This window comes from Oryctolagus cuniculus, chromosome 8 (assembly GCF_964237555.1).
Source record: "Oryctolagus cuniculus chromosome 8, mOryCun1.1, whole genome shotgun sequence".
In the NCBI taxonomy this organism is placed as follows: domain Eukaryota; kingdom Metazoa; phylum Chordata; class Mammalia; order Lagomorpha; family Leporidae; genus Oryctolagus; species Oryctolagus cuniculus.
Genome location: NC_091439.1, coordinates 82,647,107 through 82,668,879, shown reverse-complemented (window position 1 = coordinate 82,668,879; position 21,773 = coordinate 82,647,107). Strand labels below are relative to the sequence as shown.

At 48.3% G+C, this 21,773-nt stretch overlaps 1 long non-coding RNA gene across 1 annotated transcript; it reads left to right on the top strand.

Moving 5' to 3' along the window:
- The first annotated feature begins 1,038 nt into the window (after positions 1-1,038).
- Positions 1,039-21,773, top strand: LOC138843547 (uncharacterized). Its single transcript, XR_011378368.1, has 3 exons — positions 1,039-2,438; positions 2,608-2,757; positions 20,258-21,773. It is a non-coding gene; the product is annotated as an uncharacterized lncRNA (long non-coding RNA).

Sequence of the window (21,773 nt, the reverse complement as noted above, 5' to 3'; positions counted from 1 at the left end):
CTGCCAGTTCACTCCCCAGTTGACCAGAGCTGCGATGATCTGAAGCCAGGAGCCAGGAGCCAGGAGCTTCTTCCAGGTCTCCCATACAGGTGCAGGGGCCCAAGGACTTGGGCCACTCCCCACTGCTTTCCCAGGCCATAGCAGAGAGCTGATTTGGAAGTGGAGCAGCCCTGACTCGAACCAGCGCCCACATGGGATGCCAGCACTGCTGGTGGCAGCTCTATTCACTATGCCACAGCGCTGGCCCCCATTGCATAACTCTTTAGGGTATTTAAGGTATACAACAGGGTAGAACTAGAACTCAACTATTTATAAACATGCCCCCAGGGCTCTGTCATTATGTGAAATAGAAAATATGCGTATGTGTGAGAGTCAAGCATATTATTTTCTATACTGAAAAGAACTATTGTTTATTAATGTAATCTGAACGGAATGCTAATATTTTATATGCATAATCTCCTATCATCCTTAAGGCAAGTCTGATACATTTTATTACGAAGGCAACTGCTATTGGCCAAGGCGAGGTTACTTCTCAAGGTCTGCATGGCTGATAGATGAACCATCTGGATACAGATCTGCCTGGCAAGGGAACACGGCCCCTCACCTACATGTGCTGTGAAGCCTTTGGACCCCTTCTCAAAGGAGTGTTTTATATGCCAAAAAAACAAAACAAAACAAAAAAAAAACAAAAAAAAACCCACAGAATTACAAAGAGAAGCAGTTCTACCGGTGGTCTCTGGGCAGATGGAGCCCACTCGGGGACCTAGGTGCAGTGGGAGGGCCTTGCCGAGCTGCTGCTGGGGCAACTGTGGTAGGCAGGTGCCTCCAACCATCCTGCCTCTCAGTGCCCATGCCCTCATATGATTGCCTTCCTTTGAGCTGGGGCTGGATCCTCCTGGGACTCACTTCTCAAGAACACAGTATGGCAGAAGAGGGGCTGTCCCTTTAGACTGTCACCTGGTGCGCACTCTCCTTTGCTCCCTCTTGGTTTCTTGCACGTGAGAAGCTAGCTGCCGGGTCCTGGGGCCACTCTAGAGAGAGGTGCATGCGACAGAGAACTGAGACCTTCCAACCACCATGTGATCGGACTCAGAAGCAGACCCTTCCCCTTGCAGCCTGGAGAGGCCTGAGACGCCTGCTGACACCTTGAGTGCAGCCTTGTGTCCCAGAACATGAGCCAGAACCCTGTGGCTAAGCCACTTGACCCAGAATTCGTAAATGGTCGCTGTCTCATTCGTTAGATGTAATTTGCTATGCAGGAATCAATACGTAATACATCAGCCTAGTAAACCAAAACAGGTTTGGACTCCACGTGTGGTACTTGGTAATGGGAAGGTATGTTTAAAATAAAAGCAAATGAAAGATAGATTTTGTTTTTTAGACAAACTGACATGGAGGTGTTGTTCTTTAGCTTGCATAAGGAAGTTTAAAAAGTGGGACAAGCTTTGATGAGTGCAATAATTGCATCCTCTAGTTTCTGTATCTGATCTGGGGTCTTGTAACTCTAGAAGGGGCTGCCCGGGGAGCATGTCTTTCATATGCAAATCAACCAATCCAGAGTGTCAAGCCAACCACTCTTTCTTGGGTTCCTACACTCTGGGCCGCTACCTACCTGCTCCAATCACTCCAGGGCTGACACCAGGAGTAGGGACAGTTCCTTTACGCTGCCTTCCCTTTTCTGTCTTATGGAAACCACCAAGGGCTCAGGATTTGTCCTGGCCACTCTGCCTTCTGACCAACTGCCGTGCTCCCCCATGTCAACCCCCTCACCCGCCTCGCGGTGTGATGCGTCCCCTTTACTTGGGACCCACCCGTGAGCATAACCAACCTATCAATCAATGGCAATCCTCTGACCTGTTGGCCTTGGCATGCCTGCAAAGGAACACTGAAATCTACATTTTAGAACAAGAAGACAATATGCATAACAATCGGTCCATTTTAAGTTTTGTTCTGACACTTACAAGGGTTAAGGATCCTGTTGCAAAAAGATACATTGCTGCAAAGGACATGACTGACAGCTTTTCTTCCTCATTTTTACAAGGCTAACAGAGATTTCTCTCAAGAACCACAAGAATTAGGCAAGACTTTGTAGAAACTCCAGCTGAAATATCCTGTCCAAAAGTAAACAGAGCAACATATTTAGTACAATTTAGATGAGAAGAAAATGACTGGTGTGAGCGTTGGGCCCATGGCTAAGGTATCTAAGTCAAGATGCTCATATCCCATATTGGAGTACCTGGGTTCAATTCCTGGCACCGGCTCCTGCTTCCGGCTTCCTCCGAGGCCGACTCTGGGCAGCAGCAGGCTGATGGCTCTGGTAGTTCTGCCACCCACATAGGAGACCTGGGTTGACTGCCCAGCTCCCAGCTCCCAGATTTGGCCCCAGCTGTTAGCGGACATTTGAGCAGTGATCCAGAAGACGAGAGCTCTCTGTCTTGGTGTGTGTCTTTCCTCTCTGTCTCTCAAATTAAAAAAAAAAATGTAAATATTTGAAAATTTTGAAACTGATTGAAAATTCCTGGTTCAACTTTGATTCCTCCTGACAGACATGCCTTTACACAAGAGTGCCCAGTCCTCCCAGGTGAGCTCAGTTTTCTCTTTTCAAAGGAATGGGCAGAATCGTGTAGCTGTGGAGCAGCAGGGGAGCAGCGCCGAGCCCCGCAGACCCACGCAGACCGGGCTACCCAGCTGCCCAGTGGCTCAGCGGCGTCTATGCACAAATGGGTGTCCTTGTCCATCAGGAATTTTGAAGTCCAGGTGAGTGAAATGATGTCTGCAGATACTCTGATAGCCTCATTGAATATAAAAATATCCACGCTTTCTACTGGTGAAAGTCATGGGCTCTGCTAAACCTATCAGGGTTTTTGCCTCCCAAACTCTCTCTCTCTCTCTCTCTCTTTTATTTACAGGCAGAGTAGACAGTGAGAGAGAGAGAGAGAGACAGAGAGAAAGGTCTTCCTTTTTGCCGTTGGTTCACCCTCCAATGGCCGCCGTGGCCGGCATGCTGCGGCCGGCGCACCGCGCTGATCCGAAGGCAGGAGCCAGGTGCTTCTCCTGGTCTCCCATGAGGTGCAGGGCCCAAGCACCTGGGCCATCCTCCACTGCCTTCCTGGGCCACAGCAGAGAGCTGGACTGGAAGAGGAGCAACCGGGACAGAATCTGGTGCCCCGACCGGGACTAGAACCTGGTGTGCTGGCACCGCTAGGCGGAGGATTAGCCTGTTGAGCCACAATGCTGGCCTAAACTCTCTTTTAAGGTTAGTGAAAATGAAGGTGTACTTCCCCCTCCCCACCCACCCAAATGCCCAGATCCAGCCTAGAGCCCTGTCCTCATGCTGTGGTCTTGTCATGGGATGGCCGGATCCAGGGTCTTGTCTGTGATGCAGGAAGGAATTCAAGAATGAGACACAAGTGACGTCCAGAGGAGGAGTAGGATTTACCTGTAATGGGAAGAAGGCACTCAAGAGGAATGATGGGCACACACGAGAGTGAGCTGCACCCAATGAGGTTCACCTCATCCCTACCTAAGACGTGCAAGCACAAGGGAGTGTGCTTGGGGTGGAGTCTGAGAATTGCCCATTTTCTGGCCTTTTTGGGCAGTCTTGGGAGAGTCGTGCCATCAGGTGCATGGCAGGAGTAGGGATGTCAGCCAAGGTAATTTTACTGTGCTGAAATTGTGCTAGGCCACAGGTCATCACAGGTCCTCACACAGTCCTCCTCTTTGCCTGAACTACCTCCTTGCTTGTGTCACTCTCAGCTGCTGTCCAGTCCCTTTCCTGCAGTTCTGACCTAAGGCATCAGGACCAGACATTGTGGTGCAGCAAGGTACTCCTCCACTTGAGACACTGGCATCCCATATTGGAGCACTGGTTTGAGTCCTGGCTGCTCCTCTTCTGATCCAGCTCTCTGTTAATGCACTTAGGAAGGCAGCAGATGACCAAAGTACTTAGGCCCCTGCCACCCATGTCGGGGACTCAGATGGGATTTCAGGCTCCCAGCTTTGGCCAGAAGTTGAAGCCATTTGGGGGAGTGAACCAGTGGATAGAAGATGGTTCTCTGTCTCTCCTCTGCCTTTGACACTCTGCCTTTCAAATAAATAGATCTTAAACAACAACAACAACAACAAAAACTAAGGGAATATTGAACTACCTATGAGTTTAGAGTTAGAAATACCTGACCACTGTGTTAGCAAAGGTGATAGACCCCAAGTCCATTTCCAACACAGGATTACAATGAAAAAGAGATGTAGCTGTGTCCCCAAATCTGTGGTTTCTCTCTTTCTTTCTTTCTTTCTTACTTTCTTTCTTTCTTTCTTTCTTTCTTTCTTTCTTTCTTTCTTTCTTTCTTTCTTTCTTTCTTTCTTTCTTTCTTTCTTTCTTTCTTTCTTTCTTTCTTTCTTTCTTTCTTTCTTTCTTTCTTTCTTTCTTTCTTTCTTTCTTTCTTTCTTTCTTTCTTTCTTTCTTTCTTTCTTTCTTTCTTTCTTTCTTTCTTTCTTTCTTTCTTTCTTTCTTTCTTTCTTTCTTTCTTTCTTTCTTTCTTTCTTTCTTTCTTTCTTTCTTTCTTTCTTTCTTTCTTTCTTTCTTTCTTTCTTTCTTTCTTTCTTTCTTTCTTTCTTTCTTTCTTTCTTTCTTTCTTTCTTTCTTTCTTTCTTTCTTTCTTTCTTTCTTTCTTTCTTTCTTTCTTTCTTTCTTTCTTTCTTTCTTTCTTTCTTTCTTTCTTTCTTTCTTTCTTTCTTTCTTTCTTTCTTTCTTTCTTTCTTTCTTTCTTTCTTTCTTTCTTTCTTTCTTTTACAGGCAGAGTGGGCAGTGAGAGAGAGAGACAGAGAGAAAGGCCCTCCCCTGCCGTTGGTTCACCCTCCAATGGCCGCCGCGGCCGGTGCACTGTGGCTGGCGCACTGCACTGATCCGATGGCAGGAGCCAGGTACTTATCCTGGTCTCCCATGGGGTGTTTCTAATAGCTTCAGAGCACACAGGAGACTGTTCGTGCCAGGTCACCCTGAGCAGAGACTAGCAAGGGGAGGGAGGGTGTGTGGTGACGTAGGACAGACATGGCCAGAGTCCCATTAAGACCACCAGAGGAGCCGGCACTGTAGTGCAGAGGGTTAAAGCCCTGGCCTGCAGCGCCGGCATCCCATATGGGAACTGGTTCGAGTCCCGGCTGCTCCACTTTCGATCCAGCTCCCTGCTAATGTGCCTGGGAAGGCAGTGGAAGATGGCTCAAGTCCTTGGGCCCTGCACACATGTGGGAGATGTGGAAGAAGCTCCTGGCTCCTGGCTTCAGATCAACCCAGCTCCAGCCATTGCGACCATCTGGGGAGTAAACCAGCAGATGGAAGACCTCTCTCTCTCTCTGCCTCTCTCTGCCTCTCTATAACTCTGCCTTTCAAATAAATAAAATAAATAAATTTAAAAAAGACCATCAGAGACCTTGAGCTCTGAAGACATGATTTCTTCCTCTTCCCCTACTATGTAATTAAAATTACACCAGATGATCAATTAAGGATAAGGTAGTCAAACAAAGCTCTGGTTTTTCCTATGGTAGAAAATTTGGCCCAAGTGCATGGGCCCCTGCTTCCACATGGGAGACCAGGAGGAAGCACCTGGCTCCTGGCTTCGGATTGGCGCAGTGCCGGCCGTGGTGGTCATTGGGAGAGTGAACCAATGGAAGGAAGACCTTTCTCTCTCTCTCTCTCTCTCTCTAACTCTGTCAAATAAATAGAAAAAAATTGGGGTGAATATTTAATTATTTTACAAAAAAATGAGCTTTGGATGCCCCCGCTTTATTAACTTAGGGTACATTAAAATGGAGAGCAGGCTTGAGGAATCCCTGAGCACACAAGCCAGCTCAGCCAAGGACGCAACCTTGACCTTGCCAGGTTTGCAAACCTAAGTGAAACTTAACTTTGGCTATTTCTTGTAAATGCCTACTTTCAAGTGAAAAAGAAACATGCTCAATCAACCAGAAGGGACTAACTTGCAGCTATATAATTAGGACAGAGCTGATAAGGTATTGTGTAACTGTTCCCAACCAGATCTTTGCTTTGCTTTCACATTTCCCCTATTAAAAGCCTTCGTTTTGCATTGCCCCAGTGGTGCCAAACACCACCCTTCGTTTGTTGCTTCCCATTTCATGAACTGCCGTTTACTAAGAAAAAACTCTTTTGAATTTCATTGTGCCTCACCTTACCCTCTTTTTTAAAGAACTTATTTTATTTATTTGAAAAGCAGAGTGGCAGAGAGAAAAGCAGAGATATAGGGAGGGAGGGAGGGAGAGGGAGAGGGAGAGAGAGAGAGATCTTGCATTTGCTGGTTCACTCCCCAAATGATCCCAATGGCCAGGTATGGGCCAGCCCGAAGCCAGGAGGCTGGAACCCCATCTGGGTCATGCTTGTCCTGGCCAGCGTCTGTTGGGTTGCTGGGACAGAGGAGGCTGATCCGGGAGCAGCACACAGGGTGAGGGGCGATTTCTGAGATAACAAGGACAGCAGGCTGCCTAAATTGTTTAGTTGATATTGAAGAGAACTTTGTGGAAGTCAACTGATAAATGATATTTAAGTCAAACATTGAACAATCAAATTAAGAAAGACCAAAAATAGGGGAGGATGTTTGGCACCGTGGCTGACATGCTGCAGGGTCACCTGCCTCCCTTACTGAGGTGCCTGAGTTTGAGTCCTGGCTCAGCTTCTGATCCGGCTTCCTGCTGATGTGCACCCTGGGGGGCAGCATCTAATGGCTCAAGTACTCAGGTCCCTGCCACTCACATGGGAGACCTGATTGAGTTCCTGGCTCCAACTTGAGCCTGACAAAACCCCAGCTGTTACAGGCATTTGGGAAGTAAACTAGTGGATGGGAGATCTCTGTGTATCTCTCTGCCTTTCAAATAAATTAAAAAAAATGTAAGAGATGGAGAATATTCTACATATAGGGACTATATACTAAGAAAACCCATCCCAGTACATTGACGTAAGCCCAGAATAGCTTGATAAACACTCCACTCCAAGGTGGGGCAGGGTGCCGGCTCAGAACCACACCCTGTATCAGAGTATGTGGGTTCAGTTCCTGGCTCTGGCTCCCGACTGCAGCTTCCTGCCATAGCACACTATGGCTCAAGTGATTGGGGTTCCTGCCACCCATGGGGGAGACCTGGATTGAGTTCCTGGCTCCTGGTTTCTGCCCCACCGGGCTATAACAGGCACCAGGGGGAATGAACTAGAAAACTGGAGATCTCTGTCTTTGTCTTTGCATATCAACTTAAAGACCAACTTTTTAAAAAGAGGGAGGAGGGTTGGCGCCGCGGCTCACTAGACTAATCCTCCACCTAGCGGCGCCGGCACACTGGGTTCTAGTCCCGGTCGGGGCACCAGATTCTGTCCCGGTTGCCCCTCTTCCAGGCCAGCTCTCTGCTGTGGCCAGGGAGTGCAGTGGAGGATGGCCCAAGTGCTTGGGCCCTGCACCTCATGGGAGACCAGGAGAAGCACCTGGCTCCTGCCTTCGGATCAGCGTGGTGTGCTGGCCTCAGCGCGCCGGCCGTGGCGGCCATTGGAGGGTGAACCAACGGCAAAGGAAGACCTTTCTCTCTGTCTCTCTCTCTCACTGTCCACTCTGCCTGTCAAAAAAAAAAAAAAAAAAAAAAAAAAAAAAAAAAAAAAGAGAGAGAGAGAGAGAGAGAGGAGGAAGGGAAAGGAAGGGAGTAGCAGTAGACTTTGGAATAGTTTACACAAGAGGGTTAAGCAGCCTTAACACCACGGCGCCGGCCCCAGGAGCTGTTAGATTCTTACTGACAGATGTTCAAGGCCTCGGAAACTTGGAGGTAGATAAGAGGTTTATATTGCTGATCCCCAAACCCACTAGAAGTTGGTGTAATACCCTGGTCTGTGGCCTCAGACTGAATACTGCTGCACCTGTTATTATTAGCAAGCAGGCACAGGCAGAGTTAGTGAGAGAGAGACAGAGAGAGAATTATAGACAGTGAGGGAGAGACAGAGAGAAAGGTCTTCCTTCTGTTGGTTCACTCCCCTAATGGCCACTGGAGCCGGCGCACCGCGCCTATCTGAAGTCAGGAGCCAGGTACTTCCTCCTGGTCTCCCATGTGGGTGCAGGGGCCCAAGCACTTGGGCCATCCTCCACTGCCTTCCCGGGCCACAGCAGAGAGCTGAACTGGAAGAGGAGCAACCGGGACTAGAACCCGGCACCCCAATCGGGACTAGAACCCGGGGTGCCGGTGCCGCAGGCGGAGGATTAGCCAAGTGAGCCACGGCGTGGCGCAGGCACTGCTCTTACAAGCTCAGCTCAGTCCATCAGCTTCCATAATGCGGAGACCCAGTGATAAAACTTTGGTTCAGAGCAACAGTCCAAGGTGGCTATCCCACATGGGCAGGCGACTCTGCCTCACTCAGGTCCCTGTAACGTGATCTTCCGCCGTCTCTGGGCCGTTTGTTGTCTGTGCAGCACAGTCTGGGCATGGAAATCGCAATGAGGTGAAGCGAACAGAGGAGGCAAAGTCATGGTCTTAAGGTATAGACCCAGGAGTCTAGGCAGACTTTCTTTTACTCACTGACTGTAGATGAGACTGAGTCACGTCACCGCAGCTGTCTGCCAGGTGGGCTGCAAGTGTGGAAGAACAGATGTTTTGGTGAGCAACCGCGTGTCTCCATCGTGGCACGTTGTCTAGTATTTTGCAAGAAAGGATTAATCAAGGCAGATGTGATAATACTCTAGAGGCAAACTGAGCCCCTGGTCATAGCAGGGAGGGGAATCATTTTTTTTTTTTTAAGATTTATTTATTTATTTGAAAGGCAGAGTTACAGAGAGAGAGAGGGAGAGACAGAGAGAGGTCTTCTACCCACTGGTTCACTCCCCAAAATGGCCACAATGCTCATAGCTGAGCCAATCCAAAGCCACATCCAAAGTCTTCCATGTGGGTGTAGGGGCCCAAGGACTTGGGCCATCTTCCACTGTTTTCCCAAGCCATAGCAGGGAGCTGGATTGGAAGAGGAGCAGTTGGGACTTGAACCAGTGCCCATATGGGATGCCAGCGCTGCAGGCGATGGCTTTACCCGCTACGCCACAGCACCGGCCCCTCTAGCATACTTGAACAACATTGCCAGCATCACTACTCCTGAGCTTCAGGGCCACTAAACACAAGCACTGTGTTGCTGCCACAGTTTTCCTGATCCCCAAGACGGTTCCTAGGTGACAGCAGACATTGCATGGGGACTGGAGTAAGGGATGACTCACGTCCGGACTGGGGAGGGTGCGAACGGAGAGGATAGTGCAACAGGTCACCACGGGACTTGAGAACACGAGCAACACCAACGCCCAGCGATTGCTCTTATCTGGATTTTCCCATTGAGGATGTCTGGGCTGCTGTTGATCTTGAGAAACTAAAACTGTAGAAAACGAAACTGTGGATGGGGTGGGGGGGGGAGGAATACTGCACTCCATCCAGATAAGAGTACAGGTGCCTTCACGCTGTCGTTAATTAATCCACATAGTTGAAACACTACACATTTCTTTACAATAAAAAATGATTTCTATCATTCTTTTCTTTAAGATTTCTTTATTTACTTGGAAGACAGAGTTACAGAGAAGCAGCAGGAGAGACAGAGGGTGAGAAGTCTTCCATCTACTGTCTCACTCCCCAAATGGTCACAATGGCTGGAGCTTGGCTGATCCAAAGCCAGGAGCCTGGAGCTTCTTCTGGGTCCCCCATGTGGGTGTGGGTGCCCAAGCACTTGGGCCATCTTCTACTGCTTTCCCAGGCCACAGTTGAGAGCTGGATCGGAAGTGGAGCAGGTCTCCAACTAGCACCCATATGGGATGCCGGCACTGCAGGCAATGGCTTTACCCATTACACCACAGCGCCACCCCCGCCCCATCACTCTTAAAGCATATTCACAGTTAGCATATTGAGATGGCAAGAGCTGAGCCACTTGTACTAGGTCATCCACCAGCTGGAAAGCTGAGGAAGGCATTTCAAATAAACCGTGGGAGGACACTCCTGACCAGGACATTCCAGTGCTAAGTGATGTCCATAGATTAAGCCACACACACACACACATGCACACGAGAGTGGGTACCATAACAGAGACTAACACCAGGTAATGCCTATGCTGTACAGCTGTCAACATATACGGATTCCCACAGTGCTTCTGTGGTTCAGGATTGTACGAGGAAGACCAATGAAGTGAAGAATGTCAGGATCCAGGCGCACAATTCTTTTTTTTTTTTTTTTTGACTGGCAGAGTGGACAGTGAGAGAGAGACAGAGAGAAAGGTCTTCCTTTTGCCATTGGTTCACCCTCCGGCTGTGACCTGCGCATCGCGCTGATCCGAAGCCAAGAGCCAGGTGCTTCTCCTGGTCTCCCATGTGGGTGCAGGGCCCAAGCACTTGGGCCATCCTCCATGCACTCCCTGGCCACAGCAGAGAGCTGGCCTGGAAGAGGGGCAACCGGGACAGAATCCGGAGCCCTGACCAGGACTAGAACCCGGTATGCCGGCGCCGCAAGGCGGAGGATCCAGGGCACAATTCTACATGCCCTGATGTAGGGTCCACTTCCTCCTCGCTAAGGAATTGGCAGGGACAGATGACCTCTGTGGTCTGAGCAGGACTTCTGGGCTGGCCTGGATCCTCTTTTTCAGGGTCTGATCTGCTCCTCTATTAGACTGAGTGGGGACATCCACTTCCTGCGCATGCATCTTTTTTTATTTTTTTTAAGATTTATTTATTTATTTGAAAGAGTTACAGAGAGAGGAGAGGTAGAGAGAGAGAGAGAGAGAGAGAGGCCTTCCATCTGCCAGCCCACTCCCCAATTGGCTGCAATGGCTGGAGCCGGGCAGATCCGAAGCCAGGAGCCAGGAGCTGTCTCCAGGTCTCCCATACAGGTGCAGGGGCCCAAGGACCTGGGCCATCCTCTACTGCCCTCCCAGGCCATAGCAGAGAGCTGGATTGGAAGTGGAGCAGCCGGGACACAAACTGGCGCCCACATGGGATGCAGGCACTGCAGGCTAGGGCTCTACCTGCTACGCCAGGGTGCTTGCCGCTGCATTGTTCTTTTTCTAAAAGATTTATTTTATTTATTTTGAAAGACAGAGTTACAGAGAGAGGGGTCTTCCATCTGCTGGTTCACTCCCCAGATGACTGCAATGGCTGGAGCTGCGCCTATCCGAAGCCAGGAGCCAGGAGCTTCTTCTGGGTCTCTTATGTGGGTGCAGGGGCCCAAGGACTTGGATCATCTTTTACAGCTATCCCAGGCCACAGCAGAGAGTTAGATCGGAAGAGGAGCAGCCTGGACTGGAACCGGTGCCCATATGGGATGCCGGCGCTTCAGGCCAGGGCTTTAACCCTCTGCGCCACAGCACCGGCTCCTCCTGCATCGTTCTTATAAAGCAAAGTTCTCTTTGGCTTTTGCCCTGCCTCAAAATATTGAAGTCCTAAGTTACTGTGTCCTGGTCAATTTCTTTGCATCTGACTACTTGTGGAAAGATGACATAAGCAGTGGTAAAAATGAAGAACACCTTCAATTCCCCACCTGAAAAAGAGTTCATAGGGGCTAAGAGCTCAGAGCAGCCCCTGGCCTGCGGTCGCTCTATGTGTGCTGCTCTTATCATTATTTGTTCCTCCTGACACATCTGTGCATTAGGGGACCTTGGACCTTCTCCACTTTATTTTACTGTACTAAGAAACCACTAGCGAATACTTTTGTCTTTCAACCATCACTCCTGATATGTGTCATGCACTACTGCTCCATCAGATAACACCATGGGGACAACGTCAGATGACAGCAGGGATGGCTTTGAAACTTGACATAGTTTAAAAATAAAAATGAATCTATTTTTTCTAAAGGGAGCTGATGTTGTTGTGCAGTGGGTTAAGCCACAGCCTGCGACACCAGCATCGCGTTTTGGAGTGCTGGTTTAAGTCCTGGCTGCTCTGCTTCCGATCCAGCTCCCTACTAATGCACCCTGGAAGGCAGCGGAAGATGGCCCAAATACTTGGGCCCCTGCACCCATGTGGGAGACCTGGATGGAGTTCCAGACTCCTGGCTTCAGCCTGGTTTTCCCTGTCCTGACCGCCATGGCCATCTGGGAAGTGAACCAGCAGGTGGAAGACCTCTTTCTCTGTCTCTCCCTCTCTGTCACTCTGCCTTTCAAATAAATAAAAGTAAAAATAAATCTTAAAAAAAAAAAAGAGATTTGAAATGATTAAGGCTGTGATTCCAAGATTGAAAAAAAATTACTTTTCTCTTGCCCTTTATCTGTTGTCCGCCTTTTAGCCATTTAACTATTAGCCTTTCTATATGAAGTAATGCAGGTAGATAAAAAATGAGAACTGAAATAAATTTTTTAAAGAAAAGTTGCTCAATGTGCAGCTGTTGAAAGTCTAAAAGAGAGTTCTCATCTGCGTGCGTTAAATTTGTCTCCACACTCTCTGTTCCCCCTAACAACTGTAGCTTTACTGACATTAAAATGTTCTGAAAATTCTGAGAGAATTACTTTAAACTCAAGCTTTGGCAAAGAAATGTATGACAGACCTAATACGATGCTGGATGCTGGGCTGTGAGGCTTTTCACGTTAACTGTATGTTCGTTGAGTTTTTGGTAAATATTCTACCATCTTCTTATTGAAATCAATTCTGATGGCTAAAAGGCAAGCAAAACTGAGAGTACACTTCATTTTACAAAAATTCCACTTAGGTGAACACATGTAATTCTATCCTGAAATAGAGCCAAAAATCTACTGTAGTAGACTTAAAAGATAAAAAAATAGTGAGATCAAGGTCTGAGCAAATCCTCTTTCTGGTTTCTTGTCCCCACAGACAATGCAGCCACTGCAAGTATGGCTGGATTGCTGGATTCAGGGGTCCTGGCTTGCCCAGAATTTTCCCGAATGTACCCCAGGAAGCTCCATGTCCCAGGGAAACCTGGAGGTTTGGTCGTCTTAGCTGGGGAAGCCCTCACATGCCGCCTTAGCCTGTTCACCGTCACTACAACAGAACACCCGAGAGCAGCCAATTTCTAGAGAGCAGTAGGTTATCTGGCTCACCCTGCGGAGGCCACGGGGTCTAAGACCACGGTGCTGGCCTCTGCGCAGGTCTGCCGGGGGTCTTCTTGCTGCCTCGTTGCATGGGGAGGGCACCGCGTGGTGAGACAGAGCTGGTGTGTATCAGCTCAGCTCTCTCCACTTCTTATGAAGTCACTACTGCTGGCATGAGAGCCCACTCTGGTGACCTTAACTACTAATGACCTCCCAGCGGCCTCACTGCCAAATACCATCAACATACGGATTTGGGGATTAAGTTTCCAGCACATGAGATTCAGGGATGTGTTCAAACCATAGGACAGGCCAAGCAAAAAAGGTCTGAGCTCCACACACAAACAGGGATTTGTCTTCTGGGTCTTTTCCTGGAACCTCACGGGGGCTGGGTGTCAGGTGTCACTTGAGAACATCCTTATCAACATCTCCATGTCCCTATGCCTTTGGAGTCCCCCCTCCACATTCTACCTGGGAAGCTTCCCTAGTGAGTGCGCCGCGGGAATCAGTCTGTCCTGAGCTGGTGTTCCGTTCACGCCTCTTGTTCTCGTGTCTGAGGAGCGCTTGCCTACGTTTGCCTAGGGTTCCGATGAGCAAAGGAAAGGGTGGTGAGTCTTCTGGTGTACAAACTTGCTCTTTCTGGGCTCGGTGTGTGCCTGTCCTACTGGAACATGCTGAGATTTGATGCTATGTAGGAGTCTATGGCCACGGGTGATTATGGTGCGTTTGGAGACTAAGCAATCCCATTCAAGGCATCTTCTCTGGATGAGGTTGTCTAAGGTATTTGAGCAAAGACAGGCAAGTCTTCTACAGGCAAGCTGCTTCCATTGAGGAGAGAAGCTAAGGAATGGTAACGCCAGCACTGCTATAACTCAGCAAGCCACACTCTTACATTTTATGGTTAGAGGTGGGCATTGGGCACAGCAGTTACGATGCTGCTTAGAACATCCACATCCCATATCAGGGTGCCTGGTTTCAGTCCAAGCTCCTCCACTTTCCAATCCAGCTTCCTGCTAATACGCACCCTGGGAAGCAACTGTGATGACGCAAGTACCTGGGTCCATGCCGCCCACGTGGATTTGGCCTGGCCCAGCCCTGGATGTTAGAGGCACCTGGGGAGTAAACTAGAGGATGGAAGATCTCTCTTTCTCTCTCTCTCTCTCTCTCTCTGTATGTCTCTGTCTTACAAATAAAATGAAAATACATTTTTAAGATTTTATGTTTGATTTTCAGAGAATCAGTTCTCTGGCTCAAAGAAATAAGATTCTTTTAGGACTGTCACAGAAACGCTATGGTTCTCTAACAATGAAGTGAACTCAGATAAAGGCTTTGAACTTGTCATTTGCTTTCTGTAAGTACTCTACTGTGCTCAGAATCTCACAGCACTCTTTTAGAATCAGCATTTACTACCATACCATCTAAGTGTGACAGCTACTGGGGCTCCAAAGACAGCTGCTTCGGTTGACAACTAAGCGTAGGTGACAGCTTGACTGTGATGTCTCTGCACGCCAAGGACCACCAGCTTGCATTTGCCATGGGCAAATTGTCTTCTCATAATATGCATTTTCCATGAATTTGCTGAAGACTCCTTGTGTTTGCATGCATAACACATTTTGTTGATTCTATGACCAACTGAAGGACATTGAGATTTTTCCAGTCTGAGGTGCTAATAAATCAAACTACTATCAGCATATATGGACAAACTGTTGTGCGAATGTAAGTTTTCTTTGTTCTTGAAGAGTGATTTGCTGAGTCATAGTCAGTAACTGGCTAACTGTAGAGCTGTCAATTGGTTTCCAAAGTGACAATTTTTTTATATAAGATTTATTTATTTTACTTGAAAGCCACAGTTACACAGAGACAGAAGGAGAGGCAGAGAGAGAGGTCTTCCATCCACTGGTTCACTCCTCAGATGGCTGTAATGGCCAGAGCCAGGAGCCAGGAGCTTCTTCCGGGTCTCCCACATGAGTAGCAGGAACCCAAGGACTTGGCCCATCTTCCACTGCTTTCCCAAGCCATGGCAGAGAGCTGGATCGGAAGTGGAGCAGCCAGGACTTGAACCGGCACCCATATGGGGTGCCGGCACTGCAGGCAGCGGCTTTACCCACTATGCTACAGCACTGGCCCCAACAATGTTATTTTTACATTCCTACTAGCAATGTTCAAGTGTTCCATGTGGTCCACGTGTGCCCCTCCTCTACTTGTTAGATGCTGACATGGTTATCAACCATGGAAATAAGACCAGAATCTATCCTTCTTGCTGTTCCTTGAATCTGCTTGGCTCATCCCTATTTCAAAGCTTATGCACCGGCCGGCGCTGCAGCTCACTAGGCTAATCCTCTGCCTGTGGCGCCGGCACACCGGGTTCTAGTCCCAGTTGGGGTGCCGAATTCTGTCCTGGTTGCTCCTCTTCCAGTCCAGCTCTCTGCTGTGGCCTGGGAGTGCAGTGGAGGATGGCCCAAGTGCTTGGGGCCCTGCACCTGCATGGGAGACCAGGAGGAAGCACCTGGCTCCTGGCTTTGGACGGGTGCAGTGTGCCGGCTGCAGCAGCCATTTTGGGGGGTGAACCAACGGAAGGAAGACCTTTCTCTCTGCTTCTCTCTCTCATTGTCTAACTCTACCTGTCAAAAAAAAAAAAAAAAAAAAAGCTTATGTACCTGCTGTTTCTTCCTCCTAGGACACATTCTCATGTGTTAGTATAACATTCATTCACATTTTTTAAGAAGAAAATTTAGTTATTTGAGAGGGAGTGGGGAGAGGGAGAGGGAGAGAGTGAGAGACAGGGAGAGAGGGAGAGAGGGAGAGAGAGAGAATGAGCCCATCCACTGCTATACCTTCCAATGCCTTCAACAGCCAGGCTAGAGTCCAGACCCTGGAGCTCAGGCCAGATCTCCCGTGTGGATGGCAGGAACCCAATGATTTGAGCTACCACCATTGTCTCCCAAGGTTTGTGTTTGTAGGAACCTGGAATCAGGAGTTGGAGCCGGAGCTGGAACCCAGGTACAGTGATGTGAGATGCAGATGTCTTAAGTGAAATGTCAGACAGAAGGCCAAATGCCCACCCTCACGTTGTTTTTAAAGGGAGCTCTTCTGTACACACATAAAGATCAGCTTAAAAAATGAAAACACTCAGGAACATGAATGGATGAACGGGGATCAAATTATGAGATCGTATGAGGATATGTCAAAGAGTTCATGGCAAAAAGAATGAATAGATAGGTTTATTTTGGTGCAAAATATTTAAATAAAAAAATCTAATTCTTCAGAAAGTTCATGAGAAATATCTGTCAAGAGAAAACTATACGTGGCTTTCAAATTTTTTTGCACCAAAATAAACTTATCTTTTAATTCCATTTTTTCCACAAATACTTTGAACCCCCCTTGTATACCTTTTCCCCAAGAACCTTCCACATATCCTGAGAACTTAACCATTTTCCATTAGTAACTAATTTTTGCTTAAAGTTTTCTTATTTGTAATGTTTTCAAGTGGATTTGTTAAAAATACTTCTTAAGTATTTAACTAAAACTTGTGTACTTTTAGCAACAAAATAGGGATCAGAGACATCAACTTATCTTCAAATGATGCATCTTTCTCTAACTTTGAGGAAAAAAATGTGCAAAGAAAAGTACTTTGTGTTTTTAAGGCATTCCTGTGACAGGATCTAACCTGCAGTGCCAGTAATTCCCTTTATAGACATGTTCGTGCTTCTATTGCTTAAGGATAAAGGAAGTGAAAGTGGTGATCATTCGCTTTTGTTACAGTCTTTTCATTTTTAAAGGCATATTCTTAAGGAGTTTCAAACTGTTAAGGTTTATAAACAAATAGAAACCTAACTAACATTTGCAGGAATTATTTCCCATTGAATTTATTCTTTATTCTTGAGTTCATCCATAATTTTAGAAAGTTCACCCGTAATTTCAACAATTTCACCATTTTCTGTTCCCTGTTCCCCTACGCCCAGGAAATTGAAACCACTCAAGAAATTCAGCTTTGGGAACTGAACGTGAAAGTTGTTTGCCTAAAATAGAGCCTTAAAAATCAGCCCCCTCTTAAGTGAATAGTTCCTCATAAATGGCTTATGGAAAGAGAAATTGCTTAGAGGAAAAGGAATGTTGAACATGGCAGCCAACAATGACAACATTTAATGAGCACATAATGTGCTTTTAAAAGCTATATGCATGATTCATGAAACAAATATTTATTGAGCAATTGTTATGTGCTAGGCATTACTCCAGGCCCTGGAGATAAATTCTTGATCAAAACAGAAAACATCTGAACCCTAATGGAACTTAGATTCTGGTGGGTGGGGATAGACACCAACAACACCAAAAAAGTAAAACAAATGGCATCTTATGCTTTAAAGAGAGGCAAATAAAGTGGCAGAGGTGGGAACAGAAGGTCGGGTTCTGTGTATCTGTTAAAGGTAGAGCCCAGAGACTTTTCTAATGCTTTGGGGATGGAACATGACAGAAAGGGGTCGAAGATGAGTGTCAGGCTGTGGCCAGAGCAAAGGGAAGAGTGGATGGCATGACGCAGATAGCAAGAGGGTAGGGCAGGAGGGCAGGCGGGACGATAATGTGCTCAGCTTTGAACTTGGTAAGTTGGAGCAACCTAGCAGGCCTTCAAGTAGAAATATCAAGCAGATGGTTCCATAGCCAATTCTGCCAAGTTCAAGTTCAAGGTGGAGATGTAGGCCAGAAGTTCACATTTGGCAGTAATCAGTGTGCAGATGACAAAGTTATGAGTCTGGATGTGGTCACTTTCATGTGCAACTGTGATAACCAGTTATCTCTTACCACCATGATGTAGCTATGATCTTAACGAACTAGAGAGGTCTGAATAACCTGTTCTAAGTGACTGTGTGGACTTAAATTGCTTGTCTTAAGGGTTATGTGTTTATTTTCATCTATTTGAAAGGCAGAATGAGAGAGGGAGGGAGGGAGGGAGGGAGGGAGGGAGAGAGAGAGAGAGAGTTCTTCCGTTTACTGGTTCATTCCTCAAGTGCCTACAAAAGTCACAGCTGGGACAGGCTGAAGCCAGGAGCCTGGAACTCCATTCAGGTCTCCCATATGGGTGGCAGGGAGCAAGGGCTTGAGCTATCTGCTGCCTCCCAGGGAGCACATTAAGAAGAAGCCGGATCAGAAGCTGAGCAGCTGGGACTTGAATATAGGGTGCAGGTGTCCCAAGCGGAAGTTTACCTGGCTGTGTTACAATAGCCACCCCTCAAATTGCCTTCCTATTCCAGTCCTCATGTAGTAGTCATGTGTCCTGATTATGAGCAAATGATTTTTCCGGGGTTTAGTTTCCTTTTATGCAAAATTAAGGAACAGGGTTCTCTGACGGCTAAAAGAAAGAGAGGTTTGGAAGGCAGGCTTCCAGCATCTCCACGCAGTTGAAGGGATGCCTCTCTGCCTGCCTTGCATCCTTTGATGCTGGGGCCTTTTATAGAGCTGCTATTTGTGGAGTTTGTTTTGTGTGGGGGGGTGGGGTGGGGGAAGCTATTACTGTTACCTACTTCACACAAACTGGAGAAAGCCTCCACGACCCCCACCTGCTCTGAGTTTTTGTTCATCCAATAGCAATCAGTGGCTGCTCCTGTTTCTCTATGCGCCAACCTTTCTGGCCCAATGTTGAGAAAGTAAGGAAAGACAGGGAACTATTTGCATTCTGTGATGAAAATGTCAGTAAATCGGGATAACTGAGTTACGTATGTACCTACTGGCCTGCTTATCCACCCCCCCACCCCCCACCCACTCACCCCCCATCTACTCATCCATCCATCCACCCACTCACCCCCCATCTACTCATCCATCCATCCACCCACACACCCATCTGTCCGTCCATCCATCCATCCATCCATCCATCCACTCCTCACCCAGCTCAAGCACCGACAGATTGGTTCATTTTCCCCATAGCCAATCGCCTTTCAAATCCAGGGAGTAGGGGGAAAAAGGAACGAATATATTTTGAGTTTTGGGCAGAGGAGGTGGGCTCAGGAAATTGTAATCTCTCCTCTGGGAGAGGAAGGTCACACGACACTTTTGAAGACACCCCAAAGGCTGTCCGGAGCTTTGGTACAGAAAGTATTAGGGCCAACGGGCGGGCCCAGGGTGCAGAAGCACGGAGGGTGGGCGGCTCAGGCTCCTCCGGGCGGGGCGGGAGAAGGTGGGTAGGCCGGTGGTGTGGGAGAGATGGGCCTGGGTTGACCAGGCGGGGTGCCGCGTCTGCCCAGTTCACCAGCACCCTCCTCTGGAGCCACAGCGAAGTCTCCTCTCAAGTCGCTGGCGTCGGTCATGACGATGTCCTAGGGTGTCCCCCCTAGGCGCGCGCCACAGCGCAGCGCACCCAGAGAGCGGCGGCCCGGGCGGAGCTCCGGTGACAGCCGAGGGCCTGGCCGTCGCTGGGTCACCGCTGCCCGGCTGCAGTCCCACGGCCCCCACGCCCGGCTCCCCAGGCCGCTTTGCGGGTTCTCTTGGCCCCGGTGCACCGACCAAGGCGCGCAGCACTCCCGGCGTTTTGCGAAGGTCTGCGGGGCTTGGCCCGGGCAGTCCTGCAGCTGCATCTCCCCGGCCCGCCGACCCTGCGCCGCCGCCTGGGGGGTCAGCGCCATCACCATACGCGCCTCCAAGTCACAAAGGCTGCCTCTTTAGGGCCAGCTAGCGTCGCTGGCGCGGTTCCTTTGTGCTCAGTTTACCTTGCACGTTCACCTGTTAACAGAAAAAGTTTCCTGCGTTCACTCCATATTGCCAAACTACTTCCAAAAGGCCGTTTTAGCGCCAGCACCTCCTCCCCTTCCGGTACCATTATTTAAACGGGCTGTGGGACCTGCAGACGTCTCCACAGGGTCTCCAGTTCAAGTCCCGGCTGCTCCATTTCTGATCCAGCTCCCTGCTAATGGCCTGGGAAAGCAGTGGACGATGGCCCAAGTGCTTGTGCCCCAGATACCCATGTGGGAGATAAGGATGGAGTTCCTGGTTCCTGGCTTTGGCCTGGCACAGCCCCAGCCCCAGCCAATGCAGCCATTTGGGGAGTGACCCAGAGGGTGTAAGCTCTCTCTAGCCATTTCAAATAAAGAACATATCTTTTACAAATAATATATTGCATTTAGCTTGATGTGTAAAAATATGGACTCAACTTGTAATCAGTAGACTGACTAATCATTGATGTGATAAGCTGCATTTTTTCACGCAAGTTTTTGGAAGCTGGTGTGTATCTTACTCTTACAGGGCTTCTCAGTTCAGACCAGCCACATTGCCAGTGCTGCACAGCGTCCTGTGGCAGGTGGCAAGCATGCGCACTTCTCCGCATCTGAGTTTACAGTGGCTCGCCTGTGCCCGGGGCCCAGCAGATGGAGAATGCGTGTCTGCCGACTCACTGGATAGCATACATTAAGGAGGACAGCTACAGAAATGTCAAGTTTATCTCCATGGAGAAGGTACTTCTTAATAAAGCACAGAAATCTAAAACCCTAAATCTAAAACAAGATGATAATCTTGTAAAGGGACAACACAAGTCTAAGTCTCAAATGTCACAGCGTGGCGATGGCATCAACAGGCAGCACGCATGGGTAACCACCACCGCTAGGCAAACACACCCAGGAAACCCACAGAGAAGAAACACAAATGTCCTAGAAACATCTTGAAAAATATTCCACCACCCAGCAATCACAGAATTGTGAATGGAACAACATTGTTGCCTGTGGAACTGGCAAGGATTACAAACCTTCTATCTTTGTGTTACTGGGAGGGACAGGTCCAAGGAAAGAGGCCCTTGCACTGCTGGTAGACATGTAGACTTTTCTGGAGGCTGATTTGACAAAATGCATCAAACACCTTAAAAACGTGCATTATTAATACACCCAATCCTCCAGTCCCTGGGAATACCCATGCGTGTACACACATGCTGTTCCTAGAGATGTTTTTCCTGTGAAAATAATCAGAGATGTGCTCAAAGACACGAATCTACTCATAGCATTTGCAAGGGAAAACTTTTTTAAAAGCAACATGTTCAATAATACATTTACATGATAAAAACCTATGGCATCAATATATTTTTTTTAAAAATTATTTATTCATTTTTAGGGAGAGAGAGACATCTTCCCCATGCTAGCTCATTCCTCAAATACCCAACAGCAGCCGTGGCTGGGGGGCCAGGCTGAAGCCAGGAGCTAGGCACTCAGTCCAGGTCTCCCACGCTGGTGGCAGGGACCCAGCTATTTGAGCCATCACTTGTTGCCTCCCAGGGTCTGCATTAGCAGGAAGCTGAAGTCAAGAGCTTCAGCTGGGACCCGACTCCAAGCACTCTGATATGGGATGTGAATGTCTTAACTGCTCTCTTAACCACCAGGCCAAGTGCCCACCCCACAAGCACAACATGGCTTCAATTTTATTAGAAATATTTATATGTGGGACGGAGCTGTGGCACAGCTGGTTAAAGCCCTGGCCTGCAGCGTCAGCATCCCATTTGGGCGCCAGTTCTAGTCCTGGCTGCTCCTCTTCTGATCCAGCTCTCTGCTGTGGACTGGGATAGCAGTAGAAGATGGCCCAAGTCCTTGGGCCCCTGCACCCACATGGGAGACATGGAAGAGGCTCCCGGCTCCTGGCTCCTGGCTTTGGATCGGCACAGCTCCGACCGTTGTGGCCATCTGGGGAGTGAAGCAGCGGGTGGAAGACTGCTCTCTCTGTCGCTACCTCTCTCCGTAACTCTGTCTTTCAAATCAATAAAATAAATTTTTACAAAAAA